The 25943-nt window shown below is 40.2% G+C and overlaps 1 protein-coding gene across 1 annotated transcript in view; it reads left to right on the forward strand.

Moving 5' to 3' along the window:
• The first annotated feature begins 556 nt into the window (after window positions 1-556).
• chrnd (cholinergic receptor, nicotinic, delta (muscle)) overlaps window positions 557-25943 on the forward strand; it is a 50819-nt gene continuing 25432 nt past the window's right edge. The window contains exon 1 of the mRNA XM_067434637.1: window positions 557-713. The gene's annotated coding sequence lies outside the window, so the exon portion shown is untranslated. The remainder of the gene's footprint in view (window positions 714-25943) is intronic.

Below are 25943 nucleotides of genomic sequence, written 5' to 3' on the forward strand. Positions count from 1 at the left end.
TGTGTGTGTGTGTGTGTGTGTGTGTGTGTGTGTGTGTGTGTGTGTGTGTGTGTGTGTGTGTGTGGCGATTACCCCTTCAGTGGTTTTTATTTTTTTGCATCATGTCTGATTTGAAATTTGTACCACCAAAAGATTTGGTCGGGTAATTTTTTCGACTGCTAAAGTATTATTTTTATTTATTTGTCAACCCTTTAAGGTACTATGCATGTGTTAGTATTTATTTTTCAACCCTTTAACATATCCTAATCATGTCTATGATTTGTCGGTGCTCACATAATGCGACATAAGACACCCAGTGTCATCCCATTCTGATGAAGCAAACATTTTTTTAAAATTCAAAACTTTAAATGTTTTGGTCCGTTCTGACTGAGGCCCAGATGTCCTGTCATACATCTAAAGCATTTATATAATGGTTTGATAATGGTGAAACGTATGGGGAAACAAAATGTGAACGTGCTGCTATATCCCTAATCAGCCCATAGGGGCCAGTGTTGAGCTGCAGCACGCTGATGAACTGCGCAGTAGTTAATGTACAGCATCACCTATGGGGTTTGAAAATCTGTGTTAGGGAATGACGGGAACTCTCTCTGCTTTAATGGACCAGCACAGCGGCATCTACAGCTGCAGAAACCTTGACAGTCACTGCAACAGCCTCTCTGAGTTTCTGTCCTATTCGTGTTTAGTTTGGCAGCCCAGGCCATCCACCCTCAAAGGTTTGTCATTTTCACCCTTCAATCTGCACTGACATGCATGTAACGTGGTCTGAAGTCCATGAAGAAGGTGGAGGGTGGGAGAGGAGGAGGTGGATATATGCACTCAGTGAGAGAAACACGTGTCTTTATATTTCTCCACACATGCGTGTTTAATGTATTGCCCTACATACCCAAGCTCGTGCACATTTAACATTTACCCACATTATATGGACTCATACATACAATAATATCCATACACATCAGTTTCGCTACTTGCTTTCTATGCTTGGCTACCTGCTAATTACTGCTAAAGTAAAACTGATTCATACACCTGTACCCCTTAGGCTACTAAGATTTACCATGGTAACAACATTTCTGCCAAAGGATCAAGTTAGCATGGTCCAGTTAGCCTGCTTGCACATTTCACTACAGCATCTGGCTATAGGCTATTCAATTTGAGATTTTATGTGTTTAAATAGCATATAATCTAAATAACAACACCAAAAATAAAACTTACTGTGAAGAATATTTGTCAGTCATACATGAAACGGTACGATTTCTGTAATAATAAACTGAATGTGATTTAACCAGGTTTATATCATCAACAAATTCAATTAGTTTTAATATATATATATATATTAACTAATTAAATATATTGCCTTATCCACCTCTATCCATAAAAATAAAATAAAAACCTTTTAATTGAATGAACATCGGCAATGAATAGATCTATGGTGATTCTAAGCATTCAAATACATGAAAATAGTTAAAGGAAAACACCGACTTTTTGGGACTTAACCTTATTCACCGTATCCCCCAGGCCCCAGAGTTAGAGAAGTAAATACATACCATTCTTATCGCACCCAGCTAGCTTAGTCATTGAGTGAGTCATTGAGTCATTCATTCAAACGTTTCATTCAATAGGCTGATTCATTCAAGAATGAGGCAGTCGTTTGCGAACAGGTTATTGAATCTTTGATTCAACCAATTAATTCAAACACTGAATCGTTCAGTAACGCACTGTTGCTGTGAGACGTTATGGTTCTGCTGTTTGGAACTATTTTCATTGCTGAAATAGAACAAAAGCACTCAATATTGCATCTAAAATCTTAAGTGACTTAATGTTGTTAAAGGGGTACTTCAGCGCTGGAAAGATGAATCTGTATTTAAACTGGGTCCTCAATGCAGTAGAAATGTGAAATTATTTTTGAATTTGGTGCCTTCTAGACTGAGAAAAGACTGAAAATGTATTTTTTCCCATGGGGATGAAAAGACTACAATTCCCAGAATGCTTCGCTGCCCTGTGAGGCCATTCCCAAAGTCACCTACTGGATTACTGTGACTGAGTTAGAGAAGACACTACAATTAAAAACTGAACGTGTCTGTTCAATATAATGAGTGAGTCACCACGAGTATCACAGCACTGAGCACTAACTGCACGAGTGATGAGAGCTGAGGTAATCGCAACTACACTCGCGGCATACATTCACAACGCGAGTTCAGTCTGGCGCTTTTCAGTTCATGCCTTTGCAAGCTTAACTTTCATAGAAATTAATTTGAGAAGTTAAAAGACTTACATTGCTCACCATAGCTCCGTTTAAATGAGTGCCTGTAGCTGTGGGCTGAGCTCTCCCTGCAAGCTTAGTGTGATCTCCCATCTCCCATCTCCCATGCGCGGATTCAAAACATGCGGAAATGGCTCCCTCTGCTGGCTGTAGTGTTCAGCCTTTGGGCAAACATTTCTCCTATGATGCAAATATCGTCAATTTGCATCATAGGAGGAACTTTGCCAGAAATAAAATGCATAAATCTCTTGTCTCAGGGGGATATGAGGGGGGAAAGCACAATCATTTGAATATACTCCAGGGTTTCTACTGATACAAAGCCATATGCTAATCGCTGAAGTAACCCTTTAATTAATTGTTTATGGAACTGACTGTCATATGAAATCAGTGTCATTTTCAGTCATGATGGAATTCAGGAAAACGGCACACTTGGTTGAGTGATGTTTAATTGTATCATGTTATTTTAAAAACGTAACATTTTGAATGTTATCCACTATATGTGATTTTGTCTATATTGCGAATATAAGACAACACCCCATTCTTCAGCCTATATTTAGGACACAAACCTCGTCTAATATTCGGGTATATATAGTATATCATGTACTAAGACAGACGGAAAATGATAAGCTGTCATTTTCTAGACGGATATGGCTAGAAACTATACTTTCATTTCTGTGTAATAATTCCAGGAACTTTGCTGCACAGCGCCTTGAAAGTCCCTCGATTATTACTACACATAACAACATGTAAATAGGAATATGCTGGCGTTATTTTGTCACTTGTTGAGCAGTAGGCTAGATGGAGCCATTCACCCTCCAGTCTTTGTGCTAAGATAGGCTAGCGGTGGGTATGTCAGACAGAGTGTCACGTACAGAGATGAGAATGGTATGTATGGACTTATCTAACTTATCTCAAATAAGCATTATGATTTTCTTTATGAATGTCTTCACATTTCTTTATTTCTTTTTTTGAGATAGAGCGCCTATCAGAGTATGGTGTAACACAATTATATGTCAAATATATTTTTGATTGAACCTGACAGGAAAAGTGTTGTCGGTTATGCCCTGCTCCAGTATTATGCATCACAACAAGCCAGACAACTTTAGCTTGTGTCCAGTATGGCTTCCCACATTCATTTACTTCCTGGGCCAGGGAGTGAGAAGAAACCAGAGAAGCTTCACCCTGCTGAAATATCCATGAGCATGCCAAAGAACGAATTACGCTCAAGAGCTATTATTCACTGCACTCTTTCTGTCTATGTCAGTGTGTTGAGCACCTCAAATTCCCTAAAATATCATCCAAATGCTTTCTCACTTATATGTATGATGAGAGAGACTACATTATCTGTGCTTTTGTGCTTTGGCTTTCATCCCCTAATTAGTATGCAGGTGCACACTTGGGTTCGGTATGCTCTCTGCACTCTCATTGATGTTTTGGTGGTGTTTTGCAGCAGAGAGCTATAGGGCGATTCCTCCCTCCCCTGTGTAGTTCTGCTTCTGTCAGTGGTGTTGCTTCTTATGAATGAGATTCAGAGTTGAATGGAGGAAAAGGGGCTCCACAGTCTCCCCCTAAAGAATCCAATTGCATTCAGGTCACAGACAACACAAGAAAGAGAAGGAAGCCTCAGCTTGCATGCGCACGGTCAGCACAGACAATGGGAGGCTTCTGTCTGCAGGGAGGATGCAGTGAGTTTGTGAGATGCATCCAAATTCCTTGATTCCTGAGCAGCAAAGCCCAGGTGAGGGTTGTGTGAGAGAGAAAGTGAGAAGTGTCAATAGGTTATTAACATTTATCTCTTAAAGGCAGAGTTCCTGACGCATATTTTGCTATGCTGGTTGAAATTCTCTTTGATAGCAATCCCTAAGTTAATTGGTAACACTGATTATCTCATCATCACAACATCTGTTAGTGGGTGGGATATAATATTAGGCAGCAGGTGAAGATTTTGTCCTCAATGATGATGTGTTATAAGCAGGAAAAGGGGGTAAGTGTAAGAATTCAAGCATGTTTGACAAGGGCCAAATTATGATGGCTAGATGGCCGGGTCAGAGCATCTCCAAAACTGCAGCTCTTGTGGGGCGTTCCCGGTCTGCAGAGGTCAGTATCTATCAAAAGTCATCCAAGGGAGGAACAGTGGTAAACCGCTGACAGGATCATGGGCGGCCGAGGCTCATTGTATGCACAAGGGAAACAAAGGCTGTGGTGGTCCGATCAAACAGACGAGCTACTGAGCTCAAATTGTTTATGCTGGTTCTCATAGAAAGGTGTTGGGGTGCTCGTGCTGACCCCTATACACCTCTGAAAGCACCGATAGTGGACACGTGAGCATCACAACTGGACCACAGAGCAATGGAAGATGGTGGCCTGGTCTGATGAATCACGTTTTCTTTTACATCACATGGACGGCTAGATGCGTGTGCATCACTTACCTGGGGAACAGTGTGATGCTTTGGGCAATGTTATGCTCAGAAACCTTGGGTCCTACCACGCATGTGGATGTTACTTTGACATCTACCACCTACATAAGCATTGTTGTGGCTATGGCTTCCTTTCAGCAGGATAATGCGCCCTACCACAAAGCAAAAATGGTTCAGGAATGGTTTGAGGAGCACAACAACGAGTTTGAGGAGTTGACTTGGCCTCCAAATTCCCCAGATCTCAATCCAGTCCAGCACCTGTGGGAACAAACAAGTTATATCCATGGAGGCCCCAGCTCGCAAATTACAGGACTTAAAGAACCTGCAGCTAAAATCTTGGTGCAGATCCCATAGCACACCTTTAGGGGTCTAGTGGATCAGGGCACGGGTCAGGGCTGTTTTGGCAGCAAGAGGGGGACCAACACAATATGAGTCATAATGTGATTCCAGATCAAACATCATGTCATCAGCACGTTTCATGTTATGCAGAGTTAGACCGACATCAGCATGAGCACACCAACCGAAATAGCAGACACATTTTCCCAGCAGCCATATCACCCTGTAGCCCAAGACTGGTTTCCCACTGAAGCTAAGCAGGGCTGAGCCTGGTCAGTACCTGGATGGGAGACCAACTGCTAAAACTAGGTTGCTGCTGGTAGAGGTGTTAGTGAGGCCAGCAGGGGGCGCTCACCCTGTGGTCTGTGTGGGTCCTAACACCCCAGTATAGTGATGGGGACACTGTACTGTCAAAGAGCACCGTCCTTTAGATGAGACGTTAAACAGAGGACCCGACTCTCTGTCGTTAAAAAACCCAGTATGTCCTTTGATAAAGAGTAGGGCTGTAACCCCGGCATCCTGGCTAAATTTGCCAATTGGCCCCTGTCCATTATGGCCTCCTAATCTTCCCCCTCTCCTGATTGGCTTCATCACTCGGTCTCTTCTCCACCATCAGCTGGTGTGTGGTGAACGCAATATGGCAATATGTTCTGGCGTAATATGGCTGCCGTCGCATCATCCAGGTGGATGCTGCACATTGGTGGTGGTTGAGGAGATTCCCCCTTTCAATGTAAAGTGCTTTGAGAGTCTTGAAAAGCGCTATATAAATAGAACAAATTATTATTATTATTACAGGTCCTCCTGAACTAAAACAATGAGATTATGCTGCATTCATGGCACAACGACTCTAATTTGAAAGAGATAGAAACCTGTGAGCGGTTTATGACTCGAATTTATGCGTTTCATTGGCAATACTATCAATGGCAAAATGAATCTGCAGCAGTCAGGTGGTACAGCCAGTGCTCATTAATGTTCATTATTATTCTAGCTATGTGCTTTGAGACATGAAGTAGTTTAATGGCGTCTCTCATGACGCTTTGCATTGTGCAGGCTATAACTAGAAGTTCTGCTGTAAGTTTGGCTTTACTTTATCCTCTGAGGAGTCGTGGCTTTGGAGAGGGCTTTTTTACGGGAGGGTGGGATTTTATGCTTTCAAAGCTGGCTTGCTATTGCTAGCCTCTCTGAAAATTGCCTACCCTACCTTTAAATGGCTGGTCTACAAGAAATATTTAACAAAAACTCAAAAAACTGAATTAAAAAATAAATAAATAAATAAATAAAGTGCATATAATAGGATGTTTCAGTAAAAATATTAAGAACCATGAAAGAATGCCCCTGTAGACCATTATACTATCCTGTCACTGAAAAGCACAGGTCAGTTAACAGAGGTCTGTGTGTGGAACTGAGAAGACATGATGTCACTGAGGCATGCATGAGCTCATTCTTAGATCCAAAATGAATGTTACTTATGTACATCAGAATCAAAGAAATACAAAATTAATATATGAAAAGCCCTCCCAGAAATATGCACACACCTTCAAAATCTCACAAACACACACATGCATGCACAAATACTACAATGGATTTGCATCTGCTGGATTGCAGCAGAGAGCACATCTGCCCATGATTTTTTGCATCTTGTTTGTACATTCTGTACGTTACGGCGCAGGAAATGTAATCTGCTCAGGAGTAAAACCCCCTAAAAAGCTCTCAAGGCAGAATGGCAAACATCAATGCAGAGTTTCACTAATGAAACCAGCTCCCCCTCCCAGACACATCACAGAATTTACTAGAATGCTTGTGGACCTTCTTACCAGCAAAGAAAAAATATGATATAGACAGATATTTTTTAAAAGATTAACAAGCCAATCAGAATCTAGCATGTAGCATTAATGCAAATTGATTGAGTCACCTGATGTCACATACTTGCAAGGTCACCTAACCTGATGGTTAACCTGCCCAGAGGTCTCATCAGCCATTTGACTGCCAACTCACCAAGGTCCCCTTGAAATAACAATTGAATTAATGCCTTCTTGAAAAATGCAGTTTAACATGCATTATCTAACATAATCCTGTTAATATTGATTGTATTGTGCATGTGCTTAGCTGGTACATATACTGTTTTCTGTGATTATAAAAAGGTTAGAAGTAACTTCCTCTGCAATACTATACCAGGTTACGATCCAGCGATCACAGAGTTCTGAAGAGACCAGGCTATTTGATCTTAGTTGAGAAGAGGTTATGGTCAAGTCAGGTTTTGTGAGAGAGATGAGCTGGAGATTATCTGATGTTGTAGCACTCCTGATTCTTCCCTCCCTCACCGTTTCTCTCGTTCTCTCTCCTCTTCAGTCTGTGATTAAAATCTGCTAGCAACCAACAAGAGTATAAAAGCCTTTAAAACCCAATCAGGCTACACACACACACACACACACACACACACACACACACACACACACACACACACACACACACACACACACACACACACACACACACACACACACACACACACACACACACACACACACTACATTTGACACAAGACATTGGGCTTAGTAAATGTTTCATGACTATAGAATTTTTATCCTGGATTGCACCTCTGTAAAAGTGCTCTGTGCTGTATGGTCATATGTAGTCTTTATTAAACACTGACCTGTTTTCCCAGACACTGAATGACAAGCAAAAGCTTATCTTATGTTCACCAATGTATTGTGAAATATTAATACAGTTTAAAATAAACGTTTCTATTTTAATATATGTTTTATATATACACTATATTGGCAGAAGTATTGGGACACCCCTCCAAATCCATTCATTGTCCAATCCAATTCATTGTTTCAATCACTTCCATGGCCACAGGTGTATAAAATCAAGCACCTAGGCATGTAGACTACTTCTACACTAATTTGAGAAAGAAAGGGTCACTCTCAGGAATCAGTGAATCCATGCATGTTAATGGGATCGGTTGTAACCTGTGCAATAAATTCATTTGTGAAATGTCCTACTAAATATTCCACGGTCAACTGTTAGTGGTATTACAACAAATGTGAAGCAATTGGGAACAACAGAAATTCAACCACAAACTGATAGGCCACAGAGCCGGGTCAACTCATGCTGAGGCACACAGTGCGCAGAAGTCTGCAACATTCTGCAGAGTCAATAGCTACAGACCTCCAAACTGTGTGTAGCCTTCAGATTAGCTCAAGAACAGTGCATAGAGAGCTTCATGGAATGGGTTTCCATGACAGAGCAGCTGCATTCAAGCCATAGATCACTAAGTGCAATGCAAAGTGTTGGATGCAGCAGAGTCCTGCAACGGGTCGGGTACCCGCGGGTATCCGCGGGTACCCGCATACAAGTGGCTAAAACGGGTGGATTATGACATTTATAAAATTCACGGGCGGGGAGAGAGACCAGGGCGTGATTGTGAATGAGCGTCACCTGCGAGCCACACCGGTCTCGAGTTCTCTGAGGGAGCTCGGAAGCATATAAGGACGAGAGATCACCAGACCTGGATTTGACGTTGAGTTGTGTTTATGTTTTATTATGCGTGTGCGCATGGGATGTCCATGAAGGGCTACTCACGTTACTTTCGTTTTGTTTGGTTAAAGTCTTTTAAATGTTCGCCGGTTCCCGCCTCCTTCTTCCCCCATCCAACATATTGTAGGATATTACACTTTCTATGTCCAAATTACCATTACACATACACGCAACAATGATACCATTTGACCCATCACGTCACCATCACTGCGACATTGAAACTTTAGTTGATGCCTCTCGTAGCGCAGAAGGAGCGAGCGTTGCAGGAGTAGCAATGGATGAAGTAAAAGTAAAGCTGGTGAGTGGATTAGCTATATGAAATTGTTGACAATGAGTCTTTAAAGGCACTTTTGCCTGTTTCATTAGCCCATTCATGACGCTGTTGATGTTGAGAGATGTGTAGGATAAAAAAATAAAGCATTTTAATTTGAATGTTTTAGCGTGTGTGATTTATCGCGGGCACGGGTCGGGTAACGGGCCAAATATTAACGGGTCTGGGCGGGTACGGATTTAATTTTGAAATGTTCACGGGTCACGGGTCGGATCTGGTGCTAAACCTTGCGGGTACGGGCGGGGGCGGGTCTCCAAAAATGGACCCGCGCAGGACTCTGGGATGCAGTGGTGTAAAGCACACCGCCACTGGACTCTAGAGCCGTGGAGAAGTGACACATTGTACCAAGTGTAAAGTTTGGTGGAGGGGGGATTATGGTGTGGGGTTTTTTGTGTGTTTTTTTTCAGGGGTTTGGCTCTGCCTCTTAGTTCCAGTGAAAGGAACTCTTAATGCTTCAGCATGTCAAGACATTTTGGACAATTTCATGCTCCTGATTTTGTGGGAACAATTTGGGGATGGCCCCCTTCCTGTTCCAACATGACTGCACCAGTGCACAAAGCAAGAACCATAAAGACATGGATGAGCAATTTTGGTGTGGCCTGGCCTGTTCAGAGTCCTGACCTCAACCCAATAAAACGTCAGAAAGAACATTTCAGCTCAGTTGTCTCATTTCTTTGTGATTGGTAAATCACAACCTCCAAAATATTTTAGCAGGCCTTTTTAGTAAAATAAGTTATAGTGCACCACGTTTGCTGTTGATAAAGGGGTATTTGCGCCTTTCTGATAGGACTACATTGCGACCGAAGACAAAAAAAGTTGTTCAATGCGACCTGCATTGAACCCTGCCGAGAGATAAATCTGAGCAAGCAGAGGTGATCACAAATACATTCTGAAAGACAAACTCTCAGCATTCAATCGTTTCTCTGACCTCCTTTCCTCTCGTGTTATTCTGAACATATGTTTGGTACATTCCGACCTTGACTATAATCTGCTGCACTTCCCCAGGACTGCGGGGTGACATGGAGACCGATTGACAGGCGGTAGGTCTGAAACCAGTGCCTTGTCCGCCTCATGTCTGTGCTGATTAAATATCCCCAAGGATCGGTGATGTAATGCCACAGGCTGGACTCTTTCCTGCTCTTACTGTAATAGACCACTGGCTGCTGTTCCCAAAAGCATTCCTCTGAAAATTAAAGGTCTTAATCTGCCCTGTAATGCTGTCTTTCTGGACAGGCGGGACAGAGGGGATCAGCTATATGAAGGGCAGATTTGTTCTGTTGGCATTACTGCAGGCTAAAACTAGGAGTTCTGCTGTAAGTTTGGCTTTACTTTGTCCTCTGAGGAGTTTAAGAGGTATTTAAACTGATTCTAAAAAATCTATAACAAAAATAATTGGTAGTATAATTGGTGGTCTATGAAGCAAAGGGCTCCGATACACTAGTGAGGCTCTGTAGAGGGGGAAGTATGTGTGCATTGATGCTCTTTGTAAATGAGTGTATGTGTGTGTGTGTGTGTGTGTGTGTGTGTGTGAGCCTGTTTATGTGGTTTATGAGGACACAAATTTGTATAACTACATGGGTATTACACTGGTATTACACTATAAATGTGGTTTATGAGGACATATCAAATGTCCTCATAATTCAAATGGCCTTAAAAACATACTAAATGATGTTTTTTTGAGAAAGTAAAAATGCAGAATGTTTCCTGTGATGGGTAGGTTTAGGGGTAGGGGCAGTGTAAGGGGATAGAAAATACGGTTTGTACAGTATAAAAACCATTACGCCTATGGAGAGTCCCTGTAAACCACATAGACCAACATGTGTGTGTGTGTGTGTGTGTGTGTGTGTGTGTGTGTGTGTGTGTGTGTGTGTGTGTGTGTGTGTGTGTGTGTGTGTGTGTGTGTGTGTGTGTGTACTGGTATAAGAAACCTGAGACTCTCTATGGAAATGATGGGTCAAGAAGAGACAGACTGTTCTCAATAAACCCTTTAATCTTATTTTCTTCCTCCAGGAAATCTCAATGAATGGACATACACCCACAAACACACACACACACACACACACACACACACACACACACACACACACACACACACACACACACACACACACACACACACTATATTTTAATGGAAAAAAATATTTAGAATAATTTGCACGGGTGAAACATGCACAATAAAATGTACATTTACTAAAACGTAGAATAATAAAGTAAAATAGAAAGAAAAACTTTAAATCTAAAAGTATAGGCTACCTTTTTATAAGAAATGAGAGGATCTGTACTGTTTTAAGCATAGAGCAACACAATTATATTATTTTCATATTTAAAAAAAAAAGACAAAATATTGGGACAAAAAAAAAGCTTTAATATCTCCCGCAATTTTACTGAAAAACAAGATAAAAAATAACACCAAGACTGAAGTCCTTCCTACAAAAAAATATGCCTTTAGAAAAAAAACACAATCTCTGTCTCTTTCTATCTGTGTATTACTGTAGATTACATAATGTATGCAGAAACTTATATTTGGCCTATGAATTAAGCAAATATGATGTAAACATTGACCATGTCTTTTGCAAGATATTGTCAACAGGTTGATTTATTTTAAAGGGATGTAATAAAGCAGAGTTATAGCATAGCATTATGACAACTGACAGGTGAAGTGAATAACAGTGGGTGGGATATATTAGGCACCAAGTGAACCTTGTCCTCAAAGTTGATGTGTTGGAAGCATGAAAAATGGACAAGTGTAAGGATTTGACAGAGATTGACAAGGGCCAAACTGTGATGGCTAGATGACTGGGTCAGAGCATCTCCAAAACTGCAGCTCTTGTGGGGTGTTCCCGGTCTGCAGTGGTCAGTATCTATCAAAAGTGGTCCAAGGGAGGAACAGTGGTGAACTGAATACAGGGTCATGGGCGGCCAAGGCTCATGCACGTGGGAAACGAAGGCTGGCCAGTGTGGTCCGATCAAACAGACGAGCTACTGTAGCTCAAATTGCTCAAGAAGTTAATTCTGGTTCTGATAGACAGGTGTCAGAATACACAGAGCATCACAGTTTGTTCTGTATGAGGCTGCATAGCCGCAAATCAGTCAGTGTGCCCATGCTGACCCCTGTCCACTGCTTGAAAGCAGCAACAGTGATCATGTGATCATCAAAACTGGCCCACTTAGCAATGAAAGAAGGTGGCCTGGTATGATGAATCACATTTTCTTTTACATCACATGGATGGCCGGGTGCATGTGTGTCGCTTACCGAGGGAACACATGGCATGGTACAGGCAGTGTGATGCTTTGGGCAATGTCCTTTTGGGAAACCTTGGGTCCTGCCATCCATTTGGATGTTACTTTGACACGTACCACCTACCTAAGCATTGCTGCAGACCATGTACAGCCTTTCATGAAAACGGTATCCCCTGCTGGCTGTGGCTCTTTTAGCAGGATAATGTGCCCTGCCACAAAGGAAAAATATTTCAGGAATGGTTTGAGGAGCACAACTAGTTTGAAGTATTGATTTGGCCTCCAAATTCCCCAGATCTCAATCCAATCAAGCATCTTTGGGATGTGCTGAACAAACAAGTCTGATCCATGGAGGCCCCATCTCGAAACTAAAAGGACTTAAAGGATCTGCTGCTAACATATTTGGGCCAGATACCACAGCACACCTTTAAGGTTCTAGTGGAGTCCATGCCTCAATTGGACCCCTGTCCAATCAAGGCATGGACTCCCCTAGACCCCTGTTTTGGCAGCAAAAGGGGGACTAACATATTATTAGGAAGGTAATAATAATAATAATAATAATAATAATAATAATAATAATGATGAAGTATATAATCCGATGTGAGAATCAAGTTTACAGTTTATATCAAGTTCAGGCTTGCAACAATGGTTAGGTGCTTGATTTTCACTTATTTCCTTCTGATTTTCGGGTTATGGGTGTTCCGTTTAGGGATAGGGAGGGACATGGTTTTTCAGACAGGAATTCTGTTCCAGGATCAACAAAATATATTGATTAAAGAATGTCTTACATGTCTCATACATACACTCTCAAACCAGCCCCACATGCTCCTAAACACACTTGCACAATTAAAGTTTGCCCATGTGTGTAAAGTGAGAGCTTCCGTGCTTAAATAATGGATGCACTTGTTTGTGACAGATCAATTTGGAAGCCTCATCATCACTAATTAGTAGAGCCCCCTCTGGGAGAATGCATTGGTGACTGTTAGGCTGCTCTCTGCAACATCGTCCAAGCCCAGCTTCCGCCTCTGTCTGTGTGTGTTTCCAGTAAACTGCCTCAGAAATGGTGAGATAGCTTTAAAGAATGAAATCATGTATATTTTGAGTAGTGCGTCATTTTCCTCTCTCTCTTCCCCTTATCTTTTACCAGTCAGGGAAGAACGATGTGCCTGTAATTTGTATCATTAAGATACATTTGCAAATCTAAAACTACTGCCTTCAAAGAGTTTCACGGAGAGACTGTTGCTATGGGAACCGTTTCGTGAGGCTCACCCTATCCAAACTTTGAGAGCTGATTTGGACTGTGTGTGTGCGCACGCGCGTGTGTGTGGATGTGTGCAAGATAAAGCGACCTGGTAATCCCTACGTTATGGGGACAAAATGTCCCCACAAAGATGGCAATATCCGAAATCCTTGTACTTGTGGGGACATTTTTAGGTCCCCATGAGGAAAACATCTTATAAATCACACAGAAGGAGTTTTTTTGAGAAAGTAAAAATGCAGAATGTTTCCTGTGATGGGTAGGTTTAGGGGCAGGGGCAGTGTAAGGGGATAGAATGTACAGTTTGTACAGTATGAAACGCATTACGCCTATGGAGAGTCCCCATAAAACATGGAAACACGACATGTGTGTGTGTGTGTGTGTGTGTGTGTGTGTGTGTGTGTGTGTGTGTGTGTGTGTGTGTGTGTGTGTGTGTGTGTGTGTGTGTGTGTGTGTGTATGTGTGTGTGTGTGGATGATACAGAGGCAGATGTGCATGCAAGATTTACAAGTACATTTACACCAAAACAACAGGGCATTTCATCAGCACAGGATGAAATCATAAAAATAATTCATATACGTTTCAACAGAAATAACTGGCCTAAATTTCTCATTAAAAAAATTTAAGGCAAGAAAAACGTATCTCAATAGAAGATGAAGGTGCATTAAATTTAAAAAAAGTATTTTTAAAAAAAAATAAAATTAAAATATTTTCCGTAAAAGTGTCTGAACAATATTTAAATTAAAAGTACCAAATAAATGTATACTTAAGCTTAAACCCAGCCTATATTACCAATGAGAAATAAATATATATGCAATTAAAGACATATTCTTGGAAAATAAATATTAATATTTTAATATAATAAATTTTGTTTTCATTATTTAAAAAATATATATATATCATTTATTTATTTTTTGCAGTGCATCTGTTAATTGCCTTAAGACTTGGGTATAAAACATTTTGGCTAACATGGTACATTTTAAGTCTGGTAAGTGGAAGCAGCAAGTTGTTTCTAAGAACACATGGCTGGGGAGAATCACGTAACTCCTTCTCTATTCGGCTCTGGGTGTTTTGACTGCTATATGAGTGATAATATAAAAGCATGGTGATAAAAGCATGGTGATGCTCCCTCCTATCTCAAGGATCTCCTCACCACACAAACAGCCACTCGTAACCTCCGCTGTTTCGCTGTATCGCCTCAAAACTCCCACAGCCAATCTCCGTACTATGGGGGATCGGGCATTCTGCTCTTCAGCCCCCAGTCTGTGGAATGCTCTCCCTGACCACCTGCGGACTCCACAGACTATAGATACTTTTAAGCGTGGTCTTAAAACCCACCTTTTCAGCAGAGCTTTTAATTGACTTTTAATTGACTTGCTACTTGTTTAATTTATTTTATTTTATTTTTCGGTTTTATTTATTTATTGTTGTTGATTGTTTTGTTTGTTTTTTAAATTCTGTAGCACTTTGAGATTTTGTTTAATATAAAGTGCATTATAAATAAAATTTATTATTATTATTATTATTATTATAATAGTCTAGTGGTTCCCCGGGAAAAAAGTCTCTTATCCCTAAGATGACATTTTTGTCTGAGGCATAATGCCAAGTCATTAACATGCTAACAAGGTTACATAAGTCTGCGATACTTCCGCCCCTCAGCTGTCAGTCACAAACACAGATGAACCCACATGCTTTCACCATGACTCTTTTTTTGTTTTGTTTTGTTTTTTGCTTTCAACAAGACAGTCAGGGTCTTTTAGCTGCCCACGACGCTCAAAAACAATAAACATCCCACCAAATCTTCACACCTCTTCCTCCTCTTCGTCTCAATTCATTGCTCTCTTTCACCCCTCACATCTTTTAGTTTGACACAAAAGCCTCCCGCTCTCTTCACAAACACCTGTCTGCCTCCGACTGAACTGAAATGTCGGCGTGTGTCTGATGAACAGCACTGCACAGCTGCTAACCGGTGTGTGTATACTTGTGAGTGTGTGTTCCACAGTAAGAAAGAAAGTCATACGGATTTGGAACGACACGAGAGTAAGTAAAAAAAGCACAGTCTTTTGAGTTTTTAACTTATTTGGGTTAATTCATTCTTTATTGTTCAATATAATATCATTAGCAGTGTTAGTGAGTAACTTGAAGCAGCATTATGACGCATTGGAAAGTCAGATTCATTCTAGTTAATCGGTTTATCCTGAACGGTTCCCACTCTCTCATTATGTAGCATTGGAACGTCCGATTTATTCTAGCGATTTATTCGGTTCATCGGTTCTTTCTCTCACAGCCTATGTAGCATTAAGGCGTTTAAGTCCTTTTTATGCCCATCCCTTGCTTAATTCCCTCCATCTCATTCACTCAGATGTACGTTACTGCTTACATTGCACGAGTGCCCACTACTGGCAGAACCCTTGCAATGGGTTTAATGGACCACCCTAAGCCCTTGATCACTTGGAATCCGCTATGGAGCCCGCAATGCGAGTTGCTGTTGTGACGTCACAGTCGTGTTGCATTGTGGTCTACGGATCTGCCTGAAGTGCACATACTTGGGGGGGGTGAAATGCTGTTTCATGCATACTGAGCTTTTTACACGGTTAAAGACTTGGATTCCCATCCTAAACATAGACAAAGTTTCAAAAACTAATGTTGGACGTTTGATGGAGTATTTCTGTGTTAAAAATACTCCTTCCGGTTTCTCACAAGTGTCGGAGAGTTTTTTTCGAGTATGGGTCGGCTTGACGTTAATAGAGCGGAAGGTCCTTGTATGGGCTGTACGGCTCTTCTCCCGGAAGGGTGTGCGCGCGCGTGACTGCGGGCGAAAGAGCAAATGCACGCCCATAAACACTCTCTCAGCTGCAGATCCAGTCGTCCGTGAACACTAATGTCGGTTATAGTCCACGCCGCGCTCCACTTTATCCCTATGGGTGACATCAAGCGACTTCAACGCTTCAGCACAGCATTCCGGAAAGGCAGCGCTGCATTTGAACCGATTTGAACGCAGAAATGACGAGAAGCTTCACAACATCGCGGATCTCCACGGTCACTGCTGTCACAGGACTTCACCAAATCATACCAAAGAAGTGTGTTTTTGACGGAGCATGGGTTTCTCAATCTCCACGCTTGAGGACGTCACCGCTTTGTGCGCGCTCGTCATTCTTTAGCTCCGCCCACACGATACGCCTCCAGGCGCTCTGTTTTTTCCGGAAAGACTCGGTACAGCCTATATTTCTTTTATAAATACAATAAAACTAAAGACTTTTCGGAGATATGAAGGATACAATACTACTCTATAGGTACTCAAAATTGACATGAGATTGACTGAAACTGAGTGTTTCACCCCCCTTAATCCCTTTGTCAAAATCAAGGGGTTGAGGTTCAGTACAAATAGATAATTCATCCACTTGATGAAGTTGAATGCACTTCAAAATGGAGGCAGGGATTGCCCCGAAGAGAAGTTTTTAAGGGAAGTCTAAAAATGGAGTTTAGCACAGCCAAGTTTGAATTATTTTAGAGCATACGTTCTTACTAAATGGCCCAAAAAAGTTGCTTTTTGGATTTAAAGGTGCAGTTTATAATATTTATGAGGATCTATTGAGATAAATGCAATATAATATGTTTTCAGAGGTGAATCAAGACCTTGCATTATGTACCGTTATGTTTTTATTACCTTAGAATGAGCCATTTCTATCTACATATGCCGCTGATGCCTTTAGAGTGAAGTCACCATTTTGCGGCGGACAAACTGCTCTACAGAGCACTAGCTCTCTCAGAGACATCTTTGTCCAACCATACCTAGAAGCAGCTAAAATGTACACAGTGCAAATGGTTAAGAGTTTATGACTGGATCATTATTGCAGTGATTATGTTTCCAGTGTGTTATATTTTTGGCAACAGTTTTTCTAAACCGACTTATGGAGTGTGTAGCTTTTCATTTTTTAGACAATCATGTAGGAAGGCACATCACGGCCATAATCCAGGATGACAATGTCAAGATTCATCAGGCTCAAATTGTGAAAGAAATGTTGGGAGGGAGCATGAAGAATAATTTTCACACATGAATTGGCACCTCTGAAATTCATTGAAAGTCTTTGGGGTGTGCTGGAGGAGACTTTACAGAGTGCTTGACTCTTGCATTATCAATACAAGATCTTGGATATATATATGTTCAATTTATCCAAGCAATTATTTTTTATTTATTTAATAATATTATTAAATAATATTATTAAGTTTCTGGTTCAAATGTGATTGCGTCATTTTAAATTGACTTGAAACAGTTACTATATGACTTAACTTAAAGCAGCACTTGGCAACTTTTGCTCTCGGGGTCCCCCTACAGTTGGGAAAAAATAATGTCCTCAACTACTGTCGTAAGCTCTGTCATCCTACAATAGGGGATGCCATTGCGCATGCATTTGTTGACATGACAGCCCTGATAGCCCTGAACTAGTGATGCACAGGTCATCTCATAACCCGCGGACCCCGTATGTCTATTTAATGGTCGCGGGTATGCGGCGGGTTGTAAAAATATACACAGTGGTGCGGGGCGGGCCTAATAACTTCATGAAAGCGGCCCCGCGGGTTGGTGCAGGACTAACAGTTCCCCTGAACACTGCAAGAGGAGTTCGAGTTCTTCTGGCGGCGCGTGTGAAATGTCTTCATCCCAGGTAACGTTACAGTCAGTGGCATATGTTTCAGCATTCAAACGCCAAATGACGCCAGCGTCATTATAGTAGTCTATTGGTTACGGTTTTACAGAATCTATATGATACTTCAGTTCAATGTTTGAGTGGTAGGTAATCACCATAACAAGCAGGACAGCATCGGTCGGGCACGCCTCCTTCAGCTCACGCCAACGAGCAAACGCTGGTCACATGTTGATCCTCGTCCTGCCTTTAATCCCATCACTTTTTCGTTTCCTCTTATTGCTTTCCTCCAACAAAACCTTTTCTTTTTTATTTGTCTGTGCTGCTTTGGACATGACGATATGATCCGACGAACAAAGTTGGGCTCGCACTTCCGAATTTAAGGAAGTGTGTGTGTTGGTGGAGTTGACGTATATGCCGTAAAGCAGTCGAATTTTGTAGTTCTTTTTGTTCTCGGGTTACTACCCGAAACCCAAAGTTTAAAAGTACGATTAAAAACGATACAGACCCCATCAAGCTATGGCAGACGTGTCATTCAACCTATTGTAAGTCGGTGTATCATCACAAGAGTCTTGAAAATATATTATGAAGGTTGAAAAGTTAACTAGTGCTTTCATGTTTTCATTTTTAAATAAAGTTTCAGTCAAGTTACCCAATCAAACAGGACTTTCACTTCCCTTGAATGAATTCAGAGAGTAAATGTTTAGATAAAATGTGATTTATTTTAATGGATTTTTTAAATGACACTGTTCATTCAAAAGTCCCATCTCCCACTAAAACACAGCTCTGATTAAATAAATTGGGTAACACTTTACAATAAGGTTTCATTAGTTAACGTTATTTAATGTATTAACTAACATGAACTAACCATGAGCAGTGCATTTGTTACTGTATTTGTTAATCTTTGTTAACATTAGTTAATAAAAATACAGCTGTTCATGGTTTGTTCAAGTTAGTTCACAGTGCATTAACTAATGTTAAGATTTTAATAATGTATTAGTAAATGTTGAAATTGACAAAGATATAAAAATGCTTTATAAGTGCTTTTCAATATTAGTTCATGTTAACTAATGTTGTTAATTAAATGTTAACTAATGAACCTTATTGTAAAGTTTTACCATAAATTGTATAGTATACATTTTACCCTTTAAGTAATTGTTTTGTAGTTGTTATATTGTATTAGTCTAAAGCTTGGAAGGGTACAGTTTCCCACTGTCCATTAGACAGACAGTGCAGAATTGTGGGTAGTGCATGGAGTGAGCCTGTGAAATCTATAGGACGTTTTTTGAAGATGACTCATCCGTTAGGATCTCAGGACAGCGGCCCTTTCATCCGCCCACTTAAATGTCAAATGATATTGGCCCGTGTGACGGAAGAGGTCAGCATGTGATGAATTGCTCTGCGCCCAATCGAATCAGCACTGACCCTACACTGGCATCAACAGTCACACAAACACACAGAATAGAGCAATCTGCTCACAATCAGAGTAATTACAGTGGTTTCCACCAGATGTTTCTTATGTGTTTGTGTGTGTATGTTTGTTAGTAATAATGGCATTTCCCTCAAATCCTTTGTAATTAAGTTGTGTTCATGAGTGACAGCTTGAAACCTTGAGACAGAAACTCATTTTTCAAAGGCAAAAGAGACGCTGCAGAGAGATGGAGTATGTGGGAGAGAAGAAGAGAGAAAATATGAAAGGCATTTCATCATGTGGAGCTCAGTGAATATTTCATCATGTGATCAAAAATAGCTATACACTCTCTACTGTTTCGCGTCTCTCAGTGTTTCTTCATACAGCAGGGAACTATCGTTAGTGCTCTAACATGAATTTGGCTGTTGTTTATGTAAACTATCACCTTTACATTTTTATCAAGAAAACAGACATGAGACACATGAGGAAAACTGCTTCTAAATCCTACAAAGTGTTTTTGGAAAATCTAAAAAATAGGTTTGGGGTTAGGGGGACAAAAATAACTGTCTATGGAAAGTCCCAACATGAAAACCTAACGTGTGTGTGTGTGTGTGTGTGTGTATTATTTATTTATTTGTCGTTTATATAGTTTTAAATGGTAAAGACATTTTTGAAGTAAATTTTGTGTTGGATCCCATGAGAGTGGACTCAACATTCACTTGACTGAAGTAACTGCTTATTCTTTTTTTATTTTAATACCAACTGTGAAGGACATCATATTCTAAAAATATAATCTTTTTACCTTGAGAGGCCATTGTGAGTGGATGTATTGTGACTAAAATACAGAGTGAAATAAAAACCAACATCTGTTATCTCAGATTGCCGATTGGGGAAGTTATGTAACCTCCCAGGAAAGGTCTGACTCCCTGCCTTCATCCACTTGCATTTTAATTAGACTGGGATGGATGGATGGATGGATGGATGGATGGGAAACCACCATTACATCTTTGGAGAGTCCTCACAAAGATCAGACGTGAAAGTGTGTGTGTGTGTGTGTGTGTGTGTGTTGGGTGAGATAGACTGTTCATGGAGCCTGGGGCAGAGCCCTGCAGGTTGCTATTGGCCGACTGTTTGATATTATCCTGCCTGTTAACTGATGCTGAAGCTTTTTTTAGCACAGTGTTTCATATCCCTAACACAACTGACGTTAAGTTACACACATACCCACAAAGCATTTTTTTCCCTGGCTCAGTTCCAGTCCACACAACCACTTTTCCTTTGTCCCACATACAGACTGACAGCCCTGGGGTGGCCCAGATCTGGATTAAAGACAAGTGCCACACACCAATCAATAACCCATAGCAGGTTGTAGCGTCTTATTTTGCATGTTACCTTACTTTAGTTTTGTATACTCGACTCTAAGGTGTCTTGTTTAGTGTAAGATGCAAGATTAGCTAACATTTAGCATTTTTTGCAGAGGTTACTTTTTGAAAGTTGACTGTTCCTACTGTGGAGAAGTTTAGACTATTTGTTTGCTTACATTTTACACAAATTACAGAGAAGACTAGGGACTTTGTTTGAGTTATCTCAACTTTTTTCATGTTAAATAGTTGAATAAACTTCAAAAGCTGAATTTGTCATACAAAACATAAAATTGATTTTTTTTACAGTGCATAACAAATGATGAAAGTGAGACATTTGTGAAATACCATGGCAAATATTAGCTAATTTTGGATTTCATGAGTGCTGCACATTCCAAAAAAGTTGGGACAGGTAGCAATAAGAGGCTGGAAAAGTTAAATGTAAGGAACAGCTGGAGGATTAATTTGCAGCTCATTAGGTCAATTGGCAACATGATTGGATATAAAAAGAGCCTCTCAGAGTGGCAGTCTCTCAGAAGTCAAGATGGGCAGAGGATCACTAATTCCTCCAATACTACGGCAATAGTGAAGCAATATCAGAGTTTCTCAGAGAAAAATTGTAAAGAGTTTGAAGTTATCATCATCTATAGCGCATAATATCATCCAAAGATTCGGAGAATCTGGAACAATATCTGTGCGTAAGGGTAAGGATCAAGACCGGAAAACCATACTGGATGCCCAGGCCCTTAGACGGCACTGCATCGCATACAGGAATGCTAATGTAATGGAAATCAATTTGGTCAAAGTCAGAATTGCGAGAAATCGCATTATACATTTTTTTTTGGCAGAAACAAACCTCCGTACACACTGGTTACATCCTTTGACTAAAACTTAAAATGTAGATTGATCAACAAGACAAGGGTTTGAAAGCTTTGTGCATTAGGACAATAAGAATGCTTAGCAGTGTCATGGTCTGAATTCACTGCTGTGTGTTAAAAGTGATCTGTGCACAGCAGGAATAAGCTAGCTGAAACTAGTCTGTCTGGGGTTGTCACACATACTGGATATTTGCCATAATTGGGTCATGTGATCAAAGGGTTCTCACAGCCTCAGCACGAGCCTTTCAGTAATGAGGGTAGTCCGCGCTGTCACGGCAAAGACAAGCTAGGGACACTGGGGTACCGGGTTTCGATTCAGGTTGCCATGGCGATGCACATCCCAGCTAGAGTGGGTGCCATGAGTTACCGTGGAAACTGGAGATGCCTGAGGGAGCCGGAGGTAATTGGCAAGAATGATAGTGGCAGCCACTTTCTTCTGTGGTGCAGAGAATCTCTTGATGGCTGGGAAAACAGCTTTTTTTGTTTGTTTCCTTTTCATGCTTTTTTTGGTTAATCTCTGGAGCTGAGAGCTTTTTTCCACATGGGTTACTCACAGCCGATGATGGATGCGTGTGTGGGTGTGGACGGGTCAGAGAGAGGGAGGAAGAGAAGAAAAGAGACAGGAGAGAAGGTAGATGTCTGTTTTGGCTCAGGCCAAACTGTGTCAGCCAGCTTTGGACTTCGACATATTCAGAGCACAAGCAAAATACACTATAATCAAATAGTTTATTGAGAACTTTGAATATTTTTGTGCAATAAACTTTGCTTTTATTTTCATGCCACATGTAAAATACATTATATATACAGTTGTGTGCAATATACATTTTGGTGACACTTTAGTTTAGGGTCCAATTCTCACTACCAACTAACTATGACTTTGCCTCAATAAACTCCTAATTACTGCTTAGTTAGGATGAATACGGATGAATATGAATATGTAGAATATGGTCATGCTGAATAAAGCATTAATGTGTGCTTTAATATCCAATATCCTAATAATATGCATGCTAATAAGCAACTAGGTAATATTGAGAATTGTATCCTAAATTCAAGTATTACATTATAAATGGCTAAATATAAGTGCTGCAACATCGAAAATCATCTCACATAAAAGTTGCACACACACGCACACAATATATTTTATAAACTTGTATGAGATGCAATTAATCTAAACTAAATATTTGTATACAATAGCTAATTAAGAATTACTAAATATCCTAATATTTAGGAATTAAATAATATCTTAAAATGTGTTGTTGATTGTTAGTAGTACATAGAGCTCAGGTCCTTTAAATAACATTAACAGATACAACGTTTAATTATGCATTTTTAATAATGTATTAGTAAATGTTGAAATTAACATTAACTTGGATTAATAATGCTTTATGGAAAATGCGTTTAAAGTGGTCATAGTTATTTGTACTGAAAACCTTGGAGAATACTGATTTGTGTTTCTGTATGCAAAGTTTTATAACTTCATTGATGGGAAAATTAAACTTATTAATATAAAATTGGGCCTGGTTTCACAGACAGGGTTTAGATTAAACCTGGAAAAGCCTTTAGTTCAATTAGACCATAAGTAGCTTTTATAAATGTGCCTTAGAAAAAAACATTATTGCATCTGGAGACAAAAACAATCCTCCATATTTTAAGATATGCAGGTTGCTTCAGTTAAAAAACTGTCAAACATCCATTTTAGCCTGGGATAGGGTTAATTTATCTGTGAAGCCTCACAGTAATATTCTAACCTCGCAGTAACCTAAAATCAATGATTGCAAATGTCACTTCTGTTCATAGCTGATCCTCATAATACCAGCCATTTTCACTCTCATACTCTTAATCCTGATCTCTCCAGTTTTATCTGATAATTCTCCATATTTCTAGGTCAAGCTAAAGATATCTACTACCTGCCACTCTGAATTACATATCATATACTGTGCTTGATGTGAACGCTGTGCATGTTTCTTTAACTTGTGGGATTTTGTTCTTGTTGCAGGGATGAAGAAGAAAATGCTGTACGTGTTTCTTTAACTTGTGGGATTCTGTTCTTGTTGCAGGGATGAAAAAGGAAATATTTTAGGGATGAAAAAAGAAACAAAACAATTTGAAAAGATCGTGTTTAGGAGGCTCTCGGTTTAATCTGGTAACCAGGCAACAGCGGAGCCTGGATCCTCCGCTAGTGAGCGCAGCCTAACCACGTGAATCCACCGCACGTGCTGCCCGTTTCTCACACACACACACACACACAGACATACCTACTGTACTGTACACACAAACACTTGCACACAGTACTGTTAATGAGCATTGGGATTATCTCATGCATAAGTGACTTTCACCGCTGTCCACAGCAGTGAGTTTTAATTGGGTCAGTCATCCAAAAGCTTTCTGTGTGCTCCCGATCTCACTCAAGGAATGCTTATTTTATTCTCAGTTTTCTTAGTTTTATTCTTTTTGTTTATAGTTGAGTTTGGTTTTACATGTTACTGACCTCCAAATGTATGTGACAAATTAATTTAATGGATGTAATGGGTCTTGTCGTGCAACACTTTGTATGTATTTAAAAAGAACTCATCCCTTTCAATTATATTAAGCTTTAAAGTTCTGCATAATTAAGGGCGTGGCCAATTGAGTGACAAATGGATTGCCACTATGGTCGAGCTAGGTGGGCGTGGTTTCAGCAACCGGGCACCTCAGCTCCACCCACGTCCCACCTCTTTGCCCATTTTCATTTATCCTTGAGTGTCAGTCACTCAGCGCAGCCAAGATGGCGACAGCCGGCTCCGCGCAATTTAGGCTTCAAAAATGGCAAGGCAAGCAACATTTTATTTTATGTTGCTTTAATCTTTAAATTTATTTTATTTTGCTTTATTTTATGTTGCAACATTTTATTTGTATAGCACATTTAATACCTAATGGCAATTCGAAGTGCTTTGCATGCGTATTATGTGTTCAGTCTATGGGCGCCAAGGCGTGTAGTGTTTCTTTGTAAAGTGGCATCGCCAACTACTGGCCTGGCAGTATAGTACAGCAGTTTTGTGAACAGGTGTCATTTTGACGTTGTTATCTGTATGCAAAAAAAAGTTTCCTGTTTTTAGTACATCTTTGTCGTGTAAATGTACCCTAAGATCATTATTTAATGCATTTATAGATTTTTAAGTATCAGGGCTGCATTTCCCGAAAACGTTGTCTCTTAGAGCGCTACGAAGACTCTAAAGGTTTAACTTAACTGAAGGTATACCATTTCTAGGTGTGTTCCCCGAACTATACCTTAGGAGGTCGCTTAAGGTATACCTTCTTAAGTGCGACGTTAGCGGGTGCTGTCCGTGGCGGCGGTGCTGAATTGGCTTATATCGATGGCTCAATAATCGATTATTTACTCTATTCAGGGGCTGTTTCACTGTGTTATGCGAAAAAATTATGTTCTTTATAAAATAAGCACTTCAGAAATAGTTGAACTTTCATTTATCATAAAAAATTGCACCTAAATTTTACATAATTCTGAAATGAGTGCACGAACAAGCAATCTCATGCTCAACCCCATCATGAGCATCACGCGTCATTTAAATTATTACAATATATTTTCCACAGTGTCTTGATTTACTCCACAACCAGGGATGATTGCCCATGTAGCAGCTGCATCACATTATTGTGTAAATAACTAAATTATATTATTAGATGGCCTAGTCAATAAAAACGCAACACGCAAAACATATAATCAGCTGATATGGCGGAGAAAAAAGAAAGAAAGAGAAGAGCCGCCAGCAGCTGATTTTAGGGCTGAGGGAGTAGCTGTCCCTCAGCCCTAAAATCCAACAACAAGTAGCTCCAACAAGATCTAAAAGCTGCTGAATTTGCTTTCGTGGTAGGTGAAATTTCTTTTAATAGCAGCTTCTGACATGGTAGCCAGGGGACTAAAGTTTTCATGTATGAAATAGTGCACATACACTAAATGGCTCCGCGGACGGTGCCGTTTTTGATTTAGCACAATTCTATTCGCTGCCTCGCTGCCAAAGTTTGTCTAAACTCCCCTCCACAATCATTCCCTTTAAATAGGCTCCTAAGCCTTTCCTGTCTAATGGTTAGCCAGGTGATGTACCTTTGGATAATAATATCATTAAAAAGCTAACAACCATCAGTGTTTGTAATGACATTTTTTATGACAATTTTAATCCTTGCAAAAAAAAAACAACAACAATTCAATTAGCCTTATTGAACACTGGGTGTATATTGCAACTTCGGAATTATATTCGTATAGACTGACATATAAAGCAGTC

The sequence above is a fragment of the Pseudorasbora parva genome, chromosome 24 (assembly GCF_024679245.1).
Source record: "Pseudorasbora parva isolate DD20220531a chromosome 24, ASM2467924v1, whole genome shotgun sequence".
Taxonomy (NCBI): domain Eukaryota; kingdom Metazoa; phylum Chordata; class Actinopteri; order Cypriniformes; family Gobionidae; genus Pseudorasbora; species Pseudorasbora parva.